This window comes from Mastomys coucha, unplaced genomic scaffold (assembly GCF_008632895.1).
Source record: "Mastomys coucha isolate ucsf_1 unplaced genomic scaffold, UCSF_Mcou_1 pScaffold22, whole genome shotgun sequence".
In the NCBI taxonomy this organism is placed as follows: Eukaryota; Metazoa; Chordata; class Mammalia; order Rodentia; family Muridae; genus Mastomys; species Mastomys coucha.
In genome coordinates, this window is record NW_022196905.1 from 239,634,228 (window position 1) to 239,657,615 (window position 23,388).

The 23,388-nt window shown below is 36.6% G+C and overlaps 1 long non-coding RNA gene and 1 other non-coding gene across 2 annotated transcripts; both read right to left on the minus strand.

Annotated features, from left to right (window-relative positions):
- Positions 1 to 250: 250 nt before the first annotated feature.
- LOC116067997 lies at positions 251 to 19,335 on the minus strand. The gene is made up of 5 exons (XR_004109394.1): positions 19,253 to 19,335; positions 9,028 to 9,255; positions 7,672 to 7,895; positions 4,688 to 4,815; positions 251 to 336 (listed from the first exon to the last, which is right to left on the minus strand). It is a non-coding gene; the product is annotated as an uncharacterized LOC116067997 (long non-coding RNA).
- Positions 8,176 to 8,306, minus strand: LOC116071844. The gene has a single exon (XR_004111198.1). It is a non-coding gene; the product is annotated as a small nucleolar RNA SNORA17 (small nucleolar RNA).
- Positions 19,336 to 23,388: the final 4,053 nt, after the last annotated feature.

Below are 23,388 nucleotides of genomic sequence, written 5' to 3' on the forward strand. Positions count from 1 at the left end.
CTGTGAATCATATATATTTTTTGTAAGTAGAGGTTTTCCAAAAGAGTGGCAAACTGCAGGTTCAGAACTGCTGTACTCTAGACAATAAAACTTAGCTGAATGTTAGGTTGCCAAGCAGTTCAGGATAGGACTCAAAACGTAGATTATGATAAATCTAGGGAAGTTTGTTTCCTTCAACAGTACTCTCTGGGCACTTGTAATATTTAAAATAATGGAAATATAAATAAAATTCTAATATTCACTCACCTGGCTCGATTTTAATTGTTCACTTATAGCTACATAGGGCTATGACTCCTGCCCTGCAAATTACATATGTCCTTCCTCATGTAGATGTAACTATGAACAGTGAAAAAGAGGCCATGAATGTAAAAGACAGCAAACAGTGGTCTGTGGCATTCTTTGGTGACAGAAAAGATGTAGACATGATATAATTACATTATAATATCAAAGATAAAAAGATTAAAAAAATATGAGCTTAATGGTACAAGAGAACATATTTGTTGCCACATAACCAGCAAAGGGTATGACATGAATCTTAGAGGATATTAAAGATATCTATGTGAAAGAGTGAGCTAAAGATAAAAGGGTGTGGCCTAGAAAATGAGTAAAGAAAAACCCAAGTAACTTGCTTAAACTTTGTACTTTTAGATATTTTCTAAGAAAATCCAAATTAATTGGAGGTAGATGGAGTTGAAAGAAGCCACACATACACAAATGCACACACACAAACACACACACACACACATACACACACTTGATATGTGAATCTGTGACCATTACTGGGGAACCCCCTGGTGTCAGAAAATAGTCTACAGAGCCCCTTTCTGTGAAATATGCAAGTTCCATAAAATGCAGCACTTTCCCTTCATCCTATTGATATTTTACACATTGGGATCATTTGCATTTGACTGTCTGCGTTCCCTGGGCTTCTCTTCTCTTATTGTTACAGGATGTGTTTTCACTCATTTCCTAAGTGATGACTAACACATTTTCTACTTTTTGTGACATGCAGAGAAAACGTTCTGTGAGCCAACTAGAATGTATTTCACTTCTGTTTGCACTACTTTGTTGAGTCTCCATCAGGCTTGGTAAAGTTTCCATAATACACTGGAAAATATAATACAGCAATCAAAGAAAACTGTTGCGAGCCATTTGCTTAAATTGCTAAAGTTGAGTGCAACGCTTGTCTAAAAACATAAGTAAACACCCATTATCCAGAGAAGAAAACAGAAATAGGTATATACCAAATAGAGAACTCTCCCCAAAATAAACTTTCAGAGATGGGGACCATAGAGAGGAGACAGGTACTGCCACGCAGGCTTTGCGTGATGGCAGTACACCCCAAACTCCCAAACTCAGAGGTAGCTCAGATATGTCCTCATACTTGTGTGCTAGGGGCCCACCAAGATATCATTTTTTAACAGCTAGAAAAAGAAAATTTGGACATTGCTCTCTGTCTTCACCAATGTTCCAATGTCCTAGTCAAAACCTGGCTTGGAATGTTAAGCCATCCAAACTAATTGCCTCCAGCATTGTGGGAAGGGCACTGAAGCTCGCAGAATGAGAGACTTATCCCAGGACAAGGTCAAGTAAAATCCTCATTCTCAGTCATGTACTACAGCTGAATCACTCCTAGGAATTAGCAAGACTGTCTCTACTTCCCCAAAAGATTAGCATAGTGGGCCTTTTACCTAGGATGGGCGAGACCTTGAGCAGAGAGTGTGTGAGAGACAGTCTGCAGCATTCAGCATTCTAGATGCAGCAGTCTGCATTCAGCGTAGTGGGCGTTTTACCTAGGATGGGCGAGACCTTGAGCAGAGAGTGTGTGTGTGAGAGACTGTCTGCCTCTTTCAGCATTCTAGATGCAGCAGTCTGCATTCAGAATTCGGACTCGCTCGCACTTGGACTAGAACCAGAACTTAGGTGGACTAGGACTTAAGATTCATGCAGTCTGTAGCCCCGTGGGCCCAGAGGCTTGGGCCCGGGGGGGTGCAGCATCAGTTGAGATTCAAGAGATTGAGCATTTGAGATTCGAGCATTCAGCATTGAGGATTCAAGATTCAAGCTTCTACCCTCCTGGCTGGCGCACCCGCATCCTCCCGGACTCTGGCGCAGCCCATGCCGTCCAAGCATGCTCGGAGCCCTGGGGTGCTGCACCAGTCCAGTGGCTGCTGTTTTAGACCTAGTGTACCTCGTACTGAGCTGCCAGATTTTTCATCTCTCTTTTGCAATGATTGTAAAAGCCTCATGCCAGTTTTGAGAAATACACTCAGATCTCATACTACTTGTGTTGAGTCTGTTTGTCAAAGCCGAATCCCATGCACACCCGGCCAGAACCCATCGTCCTGCGGAACAAGGGACCCGGTAAGAAACCCCAGTCCATGGCAAGGTACCTGGATGGAGTCTCAACTGTGGATCTTCTTTGGTGATTTTAATTAATTAGTGTATAGAATATAGTAAGATAAACAAATCTCACCTGAAGAAATATGTGTATATGTGTATATACACATGTATATATATATATACACATATACACATATATGTGTGTGTGCATATATATATATGTATATACATATGTTACAATCACAAGGACTATTAATAAAACTCTAGTAAATGTAAAGAATGTTCATGCCATAATCGGTGAATAGCAAATATTTCATTTAACCAAGCATAATTTAAGTTCTGCAACACTGCTACATAGTTTAACATAATCTCACTGAAGTCAAAGCAACAAAATCTTAACATCCATGAAATAGGTTAGAATATGAATGCTTTTATTACATATTCAGAATAGTGTATAGAAATTCCACATATCTTCTCATAAATATGAGAAATGAAATTTTGGAGTAGAAGCAAGAAAAATTACACAAAACTTAAAACTCAGATGTAAGAAAAAAAATAGAATGAATTACTTTGATTTCTACAAGTCTGCAGAACATCACACCGAAATGAAAATTGTTGCTGTTGGTTAGAATTTTCCCCATGATTTTTCTTGTCTGGAGATCATGCTAATGAAAGGCAATATGAATCCTTTCAAACTTGTATCATAGGTACAAGTTTTCTCCCCTACATTCCTCCAGACCTTCAAAGAGGAAATAACATCAGCGTTACTAAACTCTTCCAAAGGGTGGAGGAAGAAATTTATCGCAGTGCACTCCTGATGTCAACTTCAACCCAGTATCTCAACCAAACAAAGGGATCACATGAAGAAAACAAATTAGTATCCATTATGCCACCAGAATCTGCCCAGTAGCATGTAAAACATATCAAACACCAGAAGCAAGTGCTCATTACTATGGAAAAACAAATTAGTTCAATATGCCGTGTTAGTAGAAGAAAATATCTCAATAGTAAGAAGCACCCAGCATTCCTTTATGATATAAATATGCAGCACAAAAGGAAAAGAAAGGAATTTCCCTAATATTCCCAACAGCATTTGCAGCAGACCTACAGTCAATATTTGTAGTTTCTTCTTAGAGATAAGGACCAGGTAGACAAATATTCTTGCCACTTGTACTCAGGTTATAGCTAGAACAATTACATAAGAGCAAGAAAGAAAAAATAATATAAAATAAGGAACACCTATATATGAGATTCAATGTCAAATACATAATATCTGTTAGATAAGGTAAATAAACAATAAAACATTTATTAAAAGGCAAGGCATGAAACTATTCCTAACTGCACATGGTTTGATCTTTGTTATAGAAATGCTGGATGAATCTGTTAAACACATTTAAGCTTGATTTATATATTCAGCTAGATTTTTATGACAAAATCAGTACACAAAATGAATCTTATTTTTATATATTTACATGAATATTCAAAATGAAATTGAGAAAATGTACTTATCATTTCTTTTTTTTTTTTTGGAGGGGGGGCAGGGGTTGAGACAGGGTTTCTCTGTATAGCCCTGGCTGTCCTGGAACTCACTTTGTGGACCAAGCTGGCCTCAAACTCAGAAATCCTCCTGCCTCTGCTTCCCAAAGTGCTGGGATTAAAGGCATGCCATAGCACTGCCCGGTTTATTTATCATTTGTTTAGGAAGAACTCATGTTGGAGAAAGGATGTCTTCACATAGGTTTGATAACCTGTTCCTTTTGCCTCAGTTTCCTTCTTCTTGGGATTTGAAGTATATATCAGTATTCCAGTTCATTTGGAAAGAACCCGAAAAGGGTAAAATTATTGGAGTTAGGATAACAATAGAGGCTTGTGGGTTCACTATTTCAAAACCTGCTACTGATCAGTAGTAGTTGAACAATAAAGTACTAGAAAGAGAACAGACATTCTCAGTGTGGTTGCAAAATTTCTGCACACAATTAAGTCCATGTACACTGAAAATATTTTATATGGTACTAAGTCTTGAAAAAGAAAATATATCTTTTTAACAAATGTCACCATATGAAGAAAAGTAAAGTGAAAACATTGCCTCAAAATGTTTTTTTAAAATCCTCAAAATAGATAAGAAATATAAATATTATATCTAGGCAAATAAATTTTGTAATCTTGAATTTGGCAAATTGTCTCTGAGAACACCAAATCATGTGAAATCAAAAAAAAAAAAATGGCCCATGGCATTTTCTTAAAATTAGAACTTGTGGTTCAGAGGACACCACCAAGTAAATGACAGCCTGACCCACAGAACGGGAGAAAATATTTTACTACCAAATATTTACAAACTGGTTACCTTTTCAGTGACACTTCTCCACAATACCATAACAACTCCATTGTGAACCCAGAGGGGCTATCATATTGTTCACTTCCAGTGTGGCAGTTCAACAACATGCACGTTGGTTTGTGGATGAAACCTTCGATCTACATTGAAAGGAAAAAGAAAGTACAGAAACAGTAATTTATGTGGGAACTGGAGAATGAAGTGCTATAGTGGTTGAAGTATGGCAAAAAGTAAGGGATTAGCAAGAATTTTGCCATAAAGGATAGTTAGGTTGATTTTTTGAAGAAACAGTTGAAATTCCTGTTAAGTCTACTATTTTGAAACATATCTTTCACAAGAATTCCTCACTCGGTCCTACCTTTGTTTTTTATTTTTTTTATTCTTTAATCCTTTTTTATAATCCAGACTTTATCCCCCTCCTGGTCTACCCTGCCCCGACCACTCCCCATCCCATTCCTCTTCCTTGCCCCTGTCTCCAAGAGGATGTCCCTACCTCCCATCCTCACCCTACCAGACCTCGCCACTTCCTGGGGCCTCAAGTCTCTAGAGAGCTAGGTGCATCTTCTCTCATTGAGACCCTTTCTTTCACTTTACACTGAAATGCTCAGAGGTAGGATTTCAACAAGTGCACTTGCTGAATGAGACTGAAACTTGGTATGACTTGAATGTATGAAAAGAGAAAATCATTAGATACACTTTCATTCTAGTTATAGGGAGCCACCTGATGTAAAACACATTTTTAATATTGACAACTCAAAACCCAGAAACATTCTAATATCAGTGTAAAAGGCAGGAAACAAGGTATGTATAGTGTGTGCTCAGCATGCCATTAGCTAGGTAAATTATTTCAACAGTGTATTAACTACCATTCATGAAGTGGCTACTGTGTATACAAGGACACATTAGAAGTTCTAATTGCTATAAAATATCTTCTGTATATGATATTATCTGTCATAAATTCTAATACATGACATAAAATTATTAGCAACTGTTAGAAAGGTGACATAAAAAGGAAGAAAGACAACATGTTAAGTTTATGTCTTCAGTATAAGATACTTTTTATTCTAGATTTATTGTTTCCAATTAAAAGAGCACAATTCATCATTTTCCAACGTTACATCAGGTCTTGGCCACCTCTTCCCAATCATTTCAAAGAAATTATGTCATACAATTGTGCTATGCTTTAACCTCAAATGTCAACAAATTTGAAATGGAACACATTATTATGGTTATTACTGTTACTTTTGAGATTATATAATCATATAATCTCCTATTTTCCTCTCCTCCTTCCAAAAACTTCTATATATTTTTCTTGTGCTCTCTCAAGCACATGACCTCTCTTTTTATTAACTGTTGTTACATGTATATATGCATATATACATATATTTTATAATATATTATTAATTATATAATTGTATTTAGTAATTAAATTGTTAATGAATTACATAAACACCCACTGTTTTATTAAGTAAAATAGGTGATATATAATTAATGGTATAATATATAATGAAATTATATATAAATTCTAAAATATATATTATATGTAAAAATATATATAAAACATGTATAATGGTACTTCTATATATGTTTTCAAGGCTGATCATTTTGTAGTGGATAAGCAATTATGGTGTTCTTCGATGGAATTTATAGGTAGTTTTCAAGGATAAATGAGAATGACAGAATCTAGTCCTAATGGACTCACTCAGATGAAGAGTAAAACATACATTTTCTATTCCTCTTCTACCTCCTCATTCTCGTCTCTCTGCCTAGCTTCTCCATGAAAGTACAACAGGAAGGTATACACCTGAAAAGCATCTGAAAGTTCCTCAGTGCAAATAACTAAAAATGTCTGGTACTTTAACATTTGGCTTTGTTACTGACATAATTGTAAAATAAGTGTTGAAGATGCTTGTTAGGCACCGAATTGACTTCTCTATGTTTAATAAATTGTGTAAGTGATGTCTTCAGCTATAGGGCCTTAAAACAGGCCAGAGATAAAAGCAACAGCCTTGACAAGAGGTTATGCTGCTTGGGAGGTTTCCAATAGAACTTCTTTGGCCAATGATTCAAGAAGATGCAACCATTCCTGGTATAAGATGTCTAGTGGAGCATTGCCACTAAATCTAACTAAATGTAAATCTAAACTCCACTTTAGATTCTTCTCATATGTGTGTATATTTTTGTAAGCTTCTACAGTGGTAAATTTCCATATGTCCCCTCAAATGGCATTAATGTTGCTTGTCCCGCCATTTGCCTTCCTTTACCCTTCTCTCCCATCACTTCTCCCTATCTAATTCTCAAGTTTCTACCTTCTGCCTCCACAAAGACATACTCTACTTCCTTGGGGAGAACTCAACCTCCAGTTTGCTCTCTTACTAGGGACTTAAGTTCTGTGCTTACTGAGATAATTATACACATATAAAATATTTTAATGTTAACATGCACATGTATGAACAAACAGATTACTTGGCATTTGGGGTCTAGGTTACATCAATCAGGATGATTATCTTCTAGCTCTATCCATTTGTCTGGAAACCTTATAATTTAATTTTTCTTAACAACTGAATAATATTTCATTGTATACAGTGTATTATGTTTTCACATCTATTTCCTCTTGCTGTTTATAGTTGTGGTAAGTGCCTGAGATTGTTGGCTCTACTGGTATTAAAATATGCATCTTTGGCACATAGTCCTCTCTACCTCCCACCAGACAAGAGGCAGGGCCTGCTCTTTTTTACACTCATGATTTCTGAGTAGCTCACCTGCAAACTCCACTTCCAGGGCCAGCTCTACTGTGATACCCAGATAAGGGCAAGCTCCCCCGAGTGCTGCCATAAGTGAGAGGCAGGGCTAGCTCTCTGAATCTCATGACTCTAGGGCCAGCTCTCTTGCCTGCTGTAGGTGGTAAGGGGCTAGGGTGGGGGAAAGCATCTCTCACTTGACCATGCCATCACAGGGCCAACTATTCCATGAACACATACTCAGGGTCAGCTCACCCGCTCACTCTGCCTTCAGCATCAGCTCTACTTTTCTTCCCAGATGAGGTACAGGCTTGCTCTCTTGAGTGATGTAGCAGGTGAGGGGCAGGGACAGTTCTCCAGCTGTCATGGCTCCTTGGGACAAGCTTTCCTGTGTTTTTCCTCACTCCATATTTTCTCTCAGGGTGTTCTGGTGCAGCTGCACACAAGGCTCCCCAGAACCAGTGAGAAAAGGGAAAGTACTGTTGGAAAAAAAGAGTGCTCCATTTTGTGCTGAGCTCAGAGAAACTATGCTCACATGGCAGACTGTATCCTTAAGTAGCGGGGCTTCCCAACCCTTCTGCCTGCCACAGGGAAGGTAAGGAAGGTCTCACCTTCCCAAGAATCTTCCCCAAGAATCTTGGGAATCTTCACCACCTCCCAAGAGAAAAGAGGTAGGACAGGGTTTCCTATGCTCATGTCCTTGTGGCCCAATCACCTGCAAACTCCACAATCAGGGCTGCCCCAACACTTTTATCAGGGATTGTTTCACTACTAATCATTCCGAAGTTCATAGAACAGAACACTAAGCATAGTAGACAAAATTTCTTCTCCACCACTTATTGACACACATGTGACACAGAAGCCCCACCAGCAATGGCCCTGGAGGCAGGCATTGCTTTTGTCTTTACAGGCAATGAGCACTGAATAAAGTTTAAATGTGCATAAATATCTTCTACATTTAGTAATATAATTCTCCTTTTGATGTTCCTCAATTCATATTGCATCATATGGTTAAATTCTGATAGCATCTCACTTAAGATTAATGATGCTTTTCATTTATTCCAATTCAAGACAAAGTCTCACAACTTTGGTGAGTCTCACTACGTCTTTATTTCACATGCAAGTTTGAAGCATATTTTCCTTTCCTACAGGATTCTAGATCCCAATGCTTTTTATTTATTCAGGACTTTGAAAATTGTCCTCTATTGTCTTCTGGCCTACATTCTCTCTGCTAATGATCACACAAATATCATACATAATCACAGGGTAGCTGATTAAAATGTCACTTCTCACCCTCTGGTCAATTTCAATTTTATCTATATCTTTATTTGATAATTTCTCTTAGAATAGTATAGATAAGGTAACTAGCTTCCTTTATCTTTGTGTTCATCTTAAGTAATATTTGCTGAGGTTTTAGTGGCTGCTGTGTTTGTTTTCCAACTTTATCAGAATTTTAATATTCTGGCTATTATCCCCTAAAGATTTCTACAGATCCTTCCTTCTTGCTTCTCATGTAGGAGTTTTATGTTTGTATTGTCTAGATAATTTAATACTGCTTATTGGATGGTAAAATATTCTTCTCAATTTCAATTTGGATATTTTTTAACTTACCTTTACATTAGCTCGTTAATTAGGTGAAGAGCTGAAGCACAGTCCAATAGTTCCTTCTTTTGACAGTTCCACTGTCATCTCATTCTCTTTTTCCAGGCCTTGAGCAAAAGTGTAATATGAAGTGGAAACTTCTTGCTTGTTTGTAAAGTCAATTATGTCAAATGGTGTTTTACTGGGACACAAAGATGAAAGGATGTTTTCTTAGGGAAGACATATACAAATCTTTTCCTGAAATAGACACAGGTTAAAGAAGGTTTTGATATAGCAAAACTCGTGGAAGGACACATGATGAAGGAGTGTAGATATGACCATAGAGAGTGTGAGATAAACATTGAGCATTGGTTTGGTTACCTACACCTCACTATTCTTCATTAATGACACATATGTATTGATTCACCCTATATAACATTGCTGAGTTCTGCTCTTGAGAGAAACTCTCCACAGAAGTGACTGTGAGGTACCTACAGCATTGGCCTTGCCTCAGGCAAGTAGGCAAGCCTTGCAATTTTTTCAGAATTGAACTCAAGCTTCTTGTGAGGTATCTGCCTGCCTAGAGGACTGGACTGATGCTTTCTGCATGGTGTCTGACTGCCGAGAGCACTAGATTGAAGCTGCTGGCTCATGTGAGGTGTCTGCCTACCTAGAGGACTGGACAGAAACTACTGGTTTGTGCCTGGTGTCTGCCTACCTAGAAGACTGGTCTTCAGCTGCTGAGTCATATTCAGTGTTTGCTAAGGGACGCAGCAGGTCCACTTCTCCCACATTCTAATAAATTTTCTCTTTTACTACCTCTGATGGGTTGTGGGCAAGAAGAGAAATTGAATGTTTAAAAGTAGATTGTCGTTAACTTTCTAAGACGGGACCAGATGGGAGGCTCAGGCCTCATAAGTGGCAGGGCAACTGGGACAGGATCCTCTCAACCTCCATCTACACTTAGGAGTGACAGCTGTGGATCTACAGCCCTCTCTGCCTGTTCCCTGCAAGCTGAGAGCCTGCCTTCAGGGAGTGCTTTAAACCAGGGACTCAGGTGACTTTATAAGGCAGGACCAGCCAGGAGACACAGGCCTCACAAGTGGCAGGGCAGCCTGGTCAGGATCTTTTCTACTTCAGACCACACCTAGGAGGGACAACAGATCCACAGCCCTCTTTGCACCTTTCCTGCAAGTGGAGATCTTGTCTACAGGGTGTGTTCTGACCCCAGGACTCAGGACTGACAACTGATATATACTCATCTGCACTAGGGTTTTACCAGAAGAGAGCTGATCTCCCAGAAGTGCTGATACAGGCTTACAGACCAACAGGAGGAAAAAGCTCTAGTCAGAGACAGCAAGAACATCTAACACCAGAGATCAACAGATGGCAAAAGGCAAATGCAAGAATCTTATCAACAGAAACCAAGACTACATGGCTTCATCAGAACCTAGTACTCTCACCACAACAAGTCCTGGATATTCCAAAACACTGGAGGAGCAAGATTTGGATCTAAAAATCATATCTTATGATGATGCTAGAGGAATTTAAGAAGAACATGAATAACTCCCTTAAAGAAATACAGGAGAACACAGGTAAAGAGGTAAAAGCCCTTAAAGAGGACACACACACACACACAAATCCCTTAAAGAATTAGAGGAGATTATGAGTAAACAAGTAGAAGACATTACAGAGGAAACACAAAAATTCCTTAAGGAATTACAGGAAAGAAAAAAAAAAGCAGGTGAAGGAATTGAGCAAAACCATCTGGGACCTAAAAATAGAAGTAGAAACCATTAAGAAATCACAAAGAGAGACAACTCTGGAGTTAGAAATCTTAGGAAAGAAGTCAGGAAACATAGATGCAAGCATCACCAACAGAATACAAGAAATAAAAGAAAGAATCTCAGGCACAGAAGATACCATAGAAAACAATGACACAACAGTCAAAGAAAATGTAAAATGAAAAAAGTTCCTGACCCAAAACATCCAAGAAGTCCAGGATAAAATGAGAAGACCAAACCTAAGGATAATAGGAATAGAAGAGAGTGAAGACCTCCAACTTAAAGGGCCAGGATTAAATTCAACAAAATTATAGAAGAAAACTTCCATAACCTAAAGAAATAGATACATGTGAACATACAAGAAGTCTATAGAACTCCAAATAGACTAGACCAGAAAAGAAATTCCACCTGTCACATAAAAGTCAAAACACCAAATGTACAAAACAAAGAAAGAATACTAAAAGCAGTAAAGGAAAAAGGTTAAGTAACATATAAAGGCAGGCCAATCAGAATTATACCAGACTTCTCACCAGAGACTATGAAAGCTAGAAGATTCTGGGCAGATGTCATACAGACCCTAAGAAAACACAAATGCCAGCCATACCCAGCAAAACTATCAATTACCATAGATGGAGAAACCAAAGTATTCCATGAAAAAACCAAATTCACACAGTATATTTCCTCAAATTACCCTTCAAAGGGTAATAAATGGAAAACTCCAACACGAGGAGAGGAACTACATCTCTGAAAAAGTAAAAATGTAATCTTCCAACAAAACTGAAAGAAGATAGCCACATGAAGGGAATTCCAACTCAAACAACAAAAATAACAAGAAGCAACAATTATTTTCCTTAATATCTATTATTATCAATGGACTCAATTCTCCAATAAAAAGATAAAGACTATCGGGATGTGTATTTAAACAGGATCCAACATTTTGTTGCATACAGGAAACCCACCTCAGTGACAAAGACAGACACTACCTCAGAATAAAAGACTGGAAAACAGCTAGAATAGCCATTCTAATATCAAATAAAATCAACATTCACCCTAAAGTGATCAAAAAAGATGAGGGACACTTCATATTCATCAAAGGTATAATCTACCAAGATGAACTCTCAATTCTGAACCTATATGCTCCAAATCAAAGGGCATCTACATAGATAAAAGAAACTTTACTAAAGCTCAAAGCGCACATTGCACCACGCACAAAAATAGTGGGAGATTGCAGTACACCACTCTCTGCAATGGACAGATCCTGGAAACAGAAACTAAACAAAGACACAGTAAGACTAACAAAAGATATGAAACAGAAGGATTTAACAGATATCTATAGAACTTTTATCCTAAAACAAAAGCATATACCTTCTTCTCAGGACCTCATGCTACCTTCTCCAAAACTGACCATATAATTAGTCACAATTCAGGCCTCAACAGATACAAGAAGATTGAAATAATTCCTTGTATCCTATCAGATCACCATGGACTAAGGCTGCTTCTCAATAAAAACATAAACAATAGAATGCACACATAAACAAGGAAGCTTAACAACACACTACTCAATAATAACTTGGTCAATGAAAAAATAAAGAAAGAAATTAAAGATTTACTAGAGTTTAATGAAAATGAAGCCACAGCATACCCAAACTTATGGGACACAATGAAAGCAGTCCTAAGAGGAAAACTAATAGCTTTAAGTGCCTCCAAAAAGAAACTGGAGAGAGCATACACCAGTAATTTGACAGCACATCTAAAAGCTCTAGAACAAAAAGAAGAAAATTAACCCAAGAGGAGTCAAAGGCAGGAAATAATCAAACTCAGGGCTGAAATCAACCAAATAGAAACAAAAAGAACTATACAAAGAACCAACTAAACCAGGAGCTGGTTCTTTGAGAAAAATCAACAAAATAGATAAACCCTTAGCCAAACTAACTAGAGGGCACAGAGACAGTATCTTAATTAACAAGATCAGAAATGAAAAGGGAGACATAACAACAGATACTGTGGAAATCCAAAAAATCATAAGATCTTACTACAAAAGCATATACTCAATAAAACTGGAAAACCTGCATGAAATGGACAATTTTCTAGACAGATACCAGATACCAAAGTTAAATCAAGACCAGATCAACGACCTAAACAGTCCCATATCTGTTAATGAAATAGAAACTGTCATTAATAGTCTCCCAACCAAAAAAAAAAAAAAAAAAAACACCAAGAACCAGATGGGTTTAGTGCAGAGTTTTAACAAACCTTCAAAGAAGACCTAATACCAATACTCTTCAAACTATTCCACAAAATAGAAACAGAAGGTACTCCACCTAATTTGTTCTATGAAGCCATAATTACTCTTATACCTAAACCACACAAAGACCTAAAAATGAAAGAAAACTTCAGATCAGTTTCCTTTATGAATATCAATGCAAAAATACTAGATAAAATTCTTGCAAACTGAATCAAAGAACACATCAAAACCATCATCCACCATGATCAAGTAGGTTTCATCCCAGAGATGCAGGGATGGTTCAATATATGGCAATTTATCCACATAATTCACTATATAAACAAACTCAAAGAAAAAAAAAACAAATGATCATCTCATTAGATGCTGAGAAAGCATTTGACAAAATTCAACATCCCTTCATGATAAAAGTCTTGGAATCATCAGGAATTCAAGGCCCATACTTAAACACAGTAAAAGCAATATACAGCAAACCAGTTGCCAACATTTAACTAAATGGAGAGAAACTTGAAGGAAACCCACTAAAATCAGGGACTAGACAAGGCTGCTCACTCTCTCCCTACCTATTCAATATTGTACTTGAAGTCCTAGCCAGAGCAATTAGACAACAAAAGGAGATCAAGGGGATATAAATTGGAAAGGAAGAAGTCAAATTATCACTATTTGATGATGATATGATAGTATACTTAAGTGACCCCAAAATTTCCACCAGAGAGCTCCCAATCCTGATAAAAAACTTCAGAAAAGTACCTGGATATAAAATTAACTCAAGCAAATCAGCACCCTTTTCTACACATAGGATAAACAGCCTGAGAAAGAAATTAGAAGAACAACGCCCTTCATAATTGTTACAAATAATATAAAATACCTTGGTGTAACTCTAACTAAGCAAGTAAAAGATCAGATTGACAAGAACTTCAAGTTTCTGATGAAGGAAACTGAAGATCTCAGAAGATGGAAAGATCTCCTATGCTCGTGGGATTAATATAGTAAAAATGGCCATCTTGCAGAAGGCAATCTATAGATTCAATGCAATCCCCATCAAAATTCCAATTTAACTCTTCATAGACTTAGAAAGAGCAATTTGCAAATTGACCTAGAATAACAAAAAAACCAGGACAGCCAAAACTATCCTCAACAATAAAGAACCTGTGGTGGAATCAACATCCCTGACCTTAAGCTGTACTACAGAGTAATTGTGATAAAAACTGCATGGTATTGGTATACTTACAGGCAGGTAGACCAATGGAACAGAACTGAAGACCCAGAAATGAAACCACACACCTATGGTCACTTGATCTTTGACAAAGGTGCTAAAATTATAAAGTGGAAAAAAGACAGCATTTTCAACAAATGGTGCAGGCTCAACTGGCGGTTAGCATGTAGAAGAATGCAAATGGATCCATTCCTATCTCCTTGTTCAAAGCTCAAGTTCACATGGATCAAGGACCTCCACATCAAACCAGATACACTGAAACTAATAGAAAAGAAAGTGGGGAAGATCCTCGAGTACATGGGCACAGGGGATATTTTCCTGAACAGAACACTAATAGCTTATGCTCTAAGATTAAGAATTGACAAATGGGACCTCATAAAGTTGCAAAGCTTCTGTAAGGCAAAATACACTCTCAATATGACAAAACAGCAACCAACAAATTGGGAAAAGATCTTTAACAATCCTTTATCTGATTGAGAGCTAATATCCAATGTATACAAAGAACTCAAGAAGATAGACTCAAGAGAACCAAATAATCCTATGAAAAAGTGGGGTATAGAGCTAAACGAAGAATTCTCAAATGTTGAATACTGAATGGCTGAGAAGCACCTAAAGAAATATTCAACATCCTTAGTCATCAGGGAAACGTAAATCAAAACAACCCTGAGATTTCACCTCACACCAGTCAGAATGGCTAGGATAAAAAACTCAGGTGACAGCAGATGCTGGTGAGGTTGTGGAGAAAGAGGAACACTCCTTCATTGCTGGTGGGATTGCAAACTGATACAACCACTCTGGAAATCAGTTTGGTGGTTCATCCGGAAATTGGACATAGTACTACCAGAGGACCCGGCTATACCACTCCTGGGCATATACCCAAAAAATACTGCAACATGTAACAAGGACACGTGCTCCACCATGTTCATAGCAGCCTTATTTATAATAGCCAGAACCTGGAAACAACCCAGATGTCCCTCAACAGAGGAGTGGATACAGAAATTGTGGTACATTTACACAATGGAGTACTACTCAGCTATTAAAAACAATAAATTTATGAAATTCTTAGGGAAATGGATGGATCTGGAGAATATCATCCTGAGGTAGGTAACCCAATCACAAAAGCACACACATGGTATGCACTCTCTGATATGTGAGTATTAGCCCAGAAGTTCAGAATACTCGAAGTACAATCCTCAAACCACAAGAAAATCAAGAAGAAAGAAGACCAAAATGTGTACACTTCATTCCTTCTTAAAAAGGGATCAAAATATCCACTGAAGGAGTTGCAGAGAGTAACTATGGAGCAGAGACTGAAGGAAGGGCACTCCAGCCTGATATAGCTATCTCCTGAGAGGCTTTGATAGTACCTGACTAAACAGAAGTAGAAGCTCGAAGCCATCCTTTGAACTGAGTACAGGGTTGCCAATGAAGCAGTTAGAAAAAGGACCAAAGGAGCTGAAGGGTTTGCAGCCCCTTAGGATGGACAACAATATGAACTAGCTAGTACCCTAAGAGCTCCCAGGGACTAAACCATCAACCAAGGAATACACATGGTGGGATTTGATGGCTCTGGCAGCATATGTATAGTAGTGGATTGCCAAATCAGTCATCAATGGGAGGAGAGGCCCTTGGCCCTGTGAAGGTTCTGTGCCCCAGTTAGGGGAATACCAGGGTCAGTAAGCGGGAGAGTGTGGGGTGGCAATCAGGGGGAGGAGGAGGGAACAGGGGTTTGTTTTTGTTGTTGTTTTTTGGGTATTTGTCTTTTGGAGGGGAAACTGGGTAAGGAGAAATCATATGACATGTAAATAAAGAAAATATCTAATAAAAAATCCAAAAAAAAAAAAAGTAGATTGCAAAACAGTCCTACAGGTATTACAGGTAACCATCAAGTTTTTGGTGACATGTAAGTCTGCAATAACCATTATGTCAGAGTCCCTTTCCTTTTTTCCTCCATCTCTACCTGTTCCCCTCACCCATTCCCAATGTATACTTTGAAGAAACAAACTTCCATTAATCCTCTAGTTGTAAGGAAAGGAGAATGTGGGCAATCTTAAGGTACTTGGTAGTTATTTATTTCTAAGAGAAGAGCCCCTGATGTTGTCCAGGTGAATCTCCAAGCAAAAGAATTATGGAAGCTGAAAACACACTCCTTCTACAAGGGACCTTGAAATAATAAATGCCTTGTTTGAAGCTGCTAACTTTGTGATGTTTTACAGTGTACTAAAAGAATGATCCAATGCCCCAGCCTCTGTTGTGTCCAAATGATGCTCAATTATTCAAAGACATTTTCACTTTTGGTGTATCATGTCTTCACTTTTAAAGTACTCCCTTTTTTTGACTGTATCTAAAATGTTTCTCTCTGTTCATGCATGCTACTTAATATCTCATGGATCATTTATTTCTCACTTATATTGTGAAATTCCAGTGCTATAATTCTGACATCTCTCTATTACCATGTCTTTGCATTTGAGTGAAGTTTATCTATTTTTTGCCTGACATGCTATGTGATGTATTTGTAAAATGATGTACTTTATTATTACATGAGGAAGTATGTGTAGAAAAGAAATGGGGACTAAAGTATTTATAATGTAGAACAGTAAGGTATAAGCTTCTTTTTCCTTTGTGACTTCTGTTGTTGAAGCTAACTTGATTTATGTGCTTTTTTGCAATGAAAGTTGAGTTTGTGGTACGTCGAGCAAGAGTCAGTTCACTGCTGGCTGAAATAATTTTGAAGACAGATTCTGTCTCTGCATTGAACAGGGCATTGTCTATAAGCTGTAACAAGAATGGCCTATCTTTCTTCTGTTTCTCACATCTACAAGGCTGCTATGTGAAAAAAAAATCTGTGCTTTGCCACATGGATGTCAACATTTTGAAATGCTTCTTTTTGGCATGATCCTTAGATTTTTACTTTCTATATCTCCAAGTATACCTCTGACCTCAGACTTTGAGAAGACACTGTAGAATTCTTGGAAAAGAACCAATTTTTTTTTTCAAAAAGATTTGAGATTTTCCTGACATTCAGGTGTCTGTCTGGTACTCTTCCCAGCATGAAATTTTTTCATGCCTTTTGTTGGGGTATCTCTCTAAGTTCTATCACTTCTTTAACTCAGATGTACATTGGCTTAGTGAATTCAGTGGAGGAACATGGAAACAGTAAGAGTATACAGGCTTGCTCTCTATGTGATGTTCATAGAAATTCATATCACCACAAATATGGTCACCAAAATTTAATAAAATCTGATTCCTTTCTTATATTCCTTCACCATAGCAATGCCTTGTTCCTCCTAACTTATATCAGAGATAAACATAGTACAGGTGCCTTTCTTGAGATATGTTCATTGCTTTACATTACATACCAGGTCATTTAATGATAGATATTAATATCAGTTCCTTTATAGCTTGACAAAGTTGGATCTACAATAAGACTAAAATAAAAGATTAGCTATAGATCTTATTTAAAAACAGTAAATTAATGCATAAATATGTATGTGTGTATGTAACTTTTTCATTTAAAGATCACCAATTCCCACTTCTTAACCTCTCACCTCTGTTAACCTTCATGAATCAAAGTAATCTCTTATATGATAATCATGGAATACAGCATTTGGTTAAATACTTGGTGGACTCTTGTTTTCTCATGACATTCAATGTGTTTTTTTCCCTCTGCTTTTGAAAAGGATCCCTGTATATAGCTAAAGATGACTTTATTCTTACTGTCTCAACTTCTCAAGATTGGAATAATAAACATTATAATCATCAGGGGTCAGAAAATTGCCACAGAAGTTAAATTCTTCACCATATAAACATAAGAATGGTCTTATGTATTGTTCTATTGTTGTGAAGAGATACTACTTTTTAAAAGCAAGCATTTAATCAGGGGCTTGCTTACAATTTCAGAGGATGAGTCTATGATCAAGAGAATGTAAGCAGGCAAGTAGGCACAATACTAAAGCAGAAGCTGAGTGTTTACATTTATCTGTGAGTTGAGTGCAGAGAAGGCTAGACTAAGCCTGGCCTGGACCTTTGAAACCTCAAAACTTACTCTCAGTGTCTCATTTCCTCCAATAGGGACATATCTCCTAATTAATTCTAAACAGTTTAACACCTTGGAATCAACCATTCAAATACATAAGGTTATGGGGTCCATTCTCATTCAAACTACCACAGACTTGAATTAAGATCTCCAGAAATCATGAAAATCTCGTACACCTATAACACCATCATCTGAGTGTTGGAAATAGGGATGTAAGGTTTCAAGGTGGTATACTAAACTACCTGAATAAATGAATTCTGGGTTAATCAAGAAGCCCTACCTTAAAAAAAAATATGTGCCACAAAGAATGGGGCAGGCAAAAGGAACAAACAATAAGTTTAACAATGCCCATTTAGATGTCCTGATTAATTCATTTCATACCACTTAAGTTCTTTAAATATTGTCACTTAAATTTAGCTCATTGCAAATAGAATTTAAGTATATAAAAAGGAAAAAAGACAGCAGAAAAAGAAGAAACACAAGACTGAGACACTAAGTAACCAGAGACAATAATCTATTCCTTTAGAAATCATCAACCTTTAATGAGAATGAGAGAAACAACATGGTGTTAGATAAATAGAAGCAGACAAGAAGCAAAAATAAATATCATAAAAATTTAGGACCATGATCAAAATAAATAATAAAAAATGGTTTTCTATAAAGATGTTCAAAAGACAGAAAATTAAACAAATGTAGTCAGGTGTAGAGCCAGATTTGTATTTCATGAATATATACTTTACATCAAATATTCCTTTGTGACTCTACACATTGAGAATGTAGTGGCTAACAACCATGTATTTACTCCTTATCTAAAGCAAGGTTTTACCAATAAGGAAATATGGTTTATTTTTATTTGTACTTATGACTAATAAAGGTAAACTCTACATTTTAAGAAGGAAGACAATTCAACTTATTACAACACAGATATTATGTACTTTGATTAAGTAGTTTTAATCAATTTGAAACTCTTAAATTACCTCACAGCTTCCTTTTTTGAGAAATGTAACAAATTATCATTTTTTTCCAAGACTATTTTAGAGAACTGGCTAATTGAACTTATTGAAGAATTCTGAATTATGTCATGGCAACTTGGGGGAGAATAACAGCATAGTTTTAGGAATCTTGAGACATTATTACAAGGGACAAGTTCTCTATTCTAAATACCATTGGCAACTTCTCCATTTATTCCCAATCAGTTTCTTCTAAAGTAATTTCTATAGCTGTAGGATTGATAATAACTTTCAAGGACCTAAATTTTTGTGTACAATCCCCTTTATCCTTTAAACTTGTCCACTGGTTTTCAAAATATTGAATCCTTAAATCTTAGAAAGTTGAGTGGAGAAATTTCTTTGTACAATGGAGTGTTTGCCTTTGGCTAATTCAGAAGAGATTTTTGTACCTAACTGTAGAAATTCTTCATGACACAATGCCAACAGATAAAGGGAAAATACTATTTGTAAACAAGTCTAACAGCCTTAGTATGCATGCTTGGTTTCTTTGTTTGTGTCCCAGAACTTAATCCCACATTGTCACAGTTCGTTGCTTATCAAGTCTTATTTATACTTGTATTGTGCTGGACATAGAGCCTGCAAATAGTAGATACTCAACAAATATATCTGAAAATATATAAAAAGCTTCTTCTATTAGAAAATGGTTTTATTATAAAATTTTCATGTAAATCTATTTCAACTCCTTTATCTCCTTATTTATGTAGATACCAATCTGTACTTATTGGTATGTAATTGCACATAGGGCATAAACATACAACCTTGTATCAGTTAATAAAAATAATTTATTTTAAGTAATCAGTTGTTCGCTAATTTTTTCATTGTATAGACATCTATGAACAACTTACACAAAGCAATCTAATGTTGGAAACTGCATTTCTAGGCGACACACACACACACACACACACACACACACACACGCGCGCGCGCGCGCGCGCGTGCGCGTATCTACCACCATTAAATGCATAATAAAGCTTTTCAGATGGGAGTTGAGAATTTCACTAGCCTTTGGATACAATGTTACATATTTAGAAGAAAGTTTGATAGTAATTCCCTTTAGCAAAATAATTGCAGTATGGCCTAAAAGCTCCCCTGTCAGGGGTTGGTAGATAAGTCGTACCAGGTGTGTGTTCCCTATCATAGCACAACACACCTCCCCAGTTTAAGAGTCATATAGTCCACTATGCCGCAAGGGGCCTATCTTGCCAGATTGCTCAGCACTGAAGCTTGAAGGGTTCACATCTGAGTAAAACTATTGATGGGATTTCTCCATGAGAATATTTCAAAACATCTTTAAACATTATGAAAGAAGTTATCTATCACTGAAGAAAAAAACAAAAACAAATAATCAAACAAACCTTAAAACATAAAACAAAACAATCTTCTAGTAAGAATTACCTTGATGGCCTCAGTTTTTATTATCATAGTATACAATATCATAAACAAGAAGGTTAATAAATAACCAAGAGCAATGCCAATATCCTGTATGATTTTAAGAAACCACAGGGACATTCATAAACAAAAATTTAATAGAGGCTATTCCATACCTGTTAATTATTTAATAGCCTATGATTTGGGGGAGCAGAATTATCCTGTGGTATAGGAGAATCCCAATTTAACTTTTAAGAAGCTTATAAAATAGTCAGATATCTCTCCAGCTACCTCATGTCTATATTACCTTCTCTTAAAACTTCCACTCATTATTCTGTTTTCCCTCATAATATTATCTGTGATTATTATTTTGTCACCCCTCATAAAGAACATTTCTTTGCCCATATATGGACATATTACAGTTCCTTTGCATCTACAATTATTATATGTTAATCATACAAATTTAAATTCAGGTGTCACATATAAGTAAATACATGTCCTATTTGCATTTCTGGGCATGAGTTATATCATTCAGGAAATTTCTTAAACTTCTATCTTTCATTTACTTGTAAGTTTCACAATTTCTCCTTTCTGTATAGCTGAATAGTGTCACATTGTATACATTTCCATTTTAACTATCTGTTATTCTTATGGTGGACATCTAGAGTGATCCTATTTCCTAGGAAATGCATGTTGATTGTACATTTACATATTTTAAAATACAGCAACAATCAATATGGATGAGCAATTATCCCTATGATACAATAGAGGTTTTTGTGCACATGCCCGAGATCTATACAGTTGGGTAACGTTATATTTCTAGCATGTAAGAAAAAATGCATACAGATTCCCATATTTTCCTTCAATGTTATTTTCCATGGAAATTTTAATGTACTTTTTATTAGATATTTTCTTTATTTACATGTCATATGATATCTCCTTTCCCAGTTTCCCCTCTGGAAAGAAACAAAAACAAAAACAAAAGCAAAACAACAATAACAAAAATCCCTTTTCCCTCCCCCTCCCCCTTGTTCACCAACCCACCCTGGCCCACTCCTGTTACCTGGCCCTGGTATTCCCCTAGAGATAGTTTATCTAGTTATAATAATCTTGGTTAGCAATTGTTTTCATTCATACTATGAAATACATCTTTCAATGCCTTCCTGTCTTTAAATGTTTCTATAAAAAAATGGTAATACTTCTCATGCACTCACCTTTATAAGTGACTTTATCTTTTTTTCTTGTATCTTTTTAAATACTGACCTTTTGTTTTTATGTTTAAAATATACTTTGTGGTAGAGAATATCTTTCTTGGTATTGTGTATTTTGTGATCAATAGATTTCTTGTGCTGCATGGATATCTTTCTGTGAAACTGATAAATTTTCTTTGATTTTAATGAAACTATTTTCTTTGACTTTGTGTGGTGTTCTCCTTTTATACATGTAATTCAAACTGTTGATTGTCTATGGCTTATATATGCCTGAGTGTATGTATGTTTGTATGTATGTATGTATGTATGCATGTATGCATGCATGCATGTTTAGTCTACCAGAACACTGCTCATCAAAGAAACCAAAAGAAAAACTGCTAATGCCTTAAAAAATATGAGCTGCAATCATAATAACATTCTGATTCCTTGAAAAGGAATTCAAAGAGGAAACACTGATGCATATAATTGTATGGCTAGAAATGAAAGCACATCTCTAAGGTTAAAGAAGAGCATAGACTATATAGGAACACTGTGGGAGAAAAAATGTAAAACATATCAAGGGAAGGGAGGAATATTTGTGACTGGCCAATGTCTTTATATTCTTAATAGGGAACAAGTCTTTGCAGTTATGTAATTAGAAGACCTTAAGCTAGCAGGTCAAGTGCAGGACCAAACTGAACATTAGTTTTAGTAATGCTAAAAAGCTACTAAATGATCCATACTTTATCTTCTAGATTCCCACCCTGCACAACATGTCTGCTGGGCTTAAATGGTCAAGCATTTTTCCTTTTCTATTATTGAATATTTTCTTTATTTACATTTTAAATATTATCCCCCTTCCTGGTTTCCCCTCCAGAAATGCCCTGTCTGTTCCCCCCTCCCCTGCTTCTATGATGGTGCTCCCAGACCCACCCAATCACTCTACCTCCCTGCCCAGGCAGTCCCCTTTTTCTTTTGTTTTGTTTTGTCTTCTTTGTTTGTTTGTTTGTTTGTTTTTCAGACAGGGTTTCTCTGTGTAGCCCTGGCTGTCCTGGAACTCTTTCTGTAGACCAGGCTGACCTTGAACTCTGAAGCTGGGGATAAAAGAGAGTAGATGAAAAGAAAGACGGGTGTCTATGATGCAGGAATTCACATGTCTAAGCTACAGTAAATATCATGATATTCTGGCATATAGTTTCTTGCAAGCTTCTTATGTTAGATATCCTGCATTATAGTCAATCTTGTCAATCTGACTCATTTTAGAATCATGTAGAAGATATACTTCTGGGTACATTTTGTTGTATTTCTAAAGACGCACAAAGAATGAGCATGTCATCATTCTATATGCTGGCATCCGAGTCTGAATCAAAAAAATGAAAAACATGAATCAAGTACTAATATTTATCTCTATGTTTTCCATTACACTCTTGTGGCCAAACTTGCCCAATTATGGTGGACTGTATCCCTTCAAATCCTGAATCACTATTGCTCTGTAGTACAGCTTAAGGTCTGGGATTGTGATTCCACCAGAGGTTCCTTTATTGT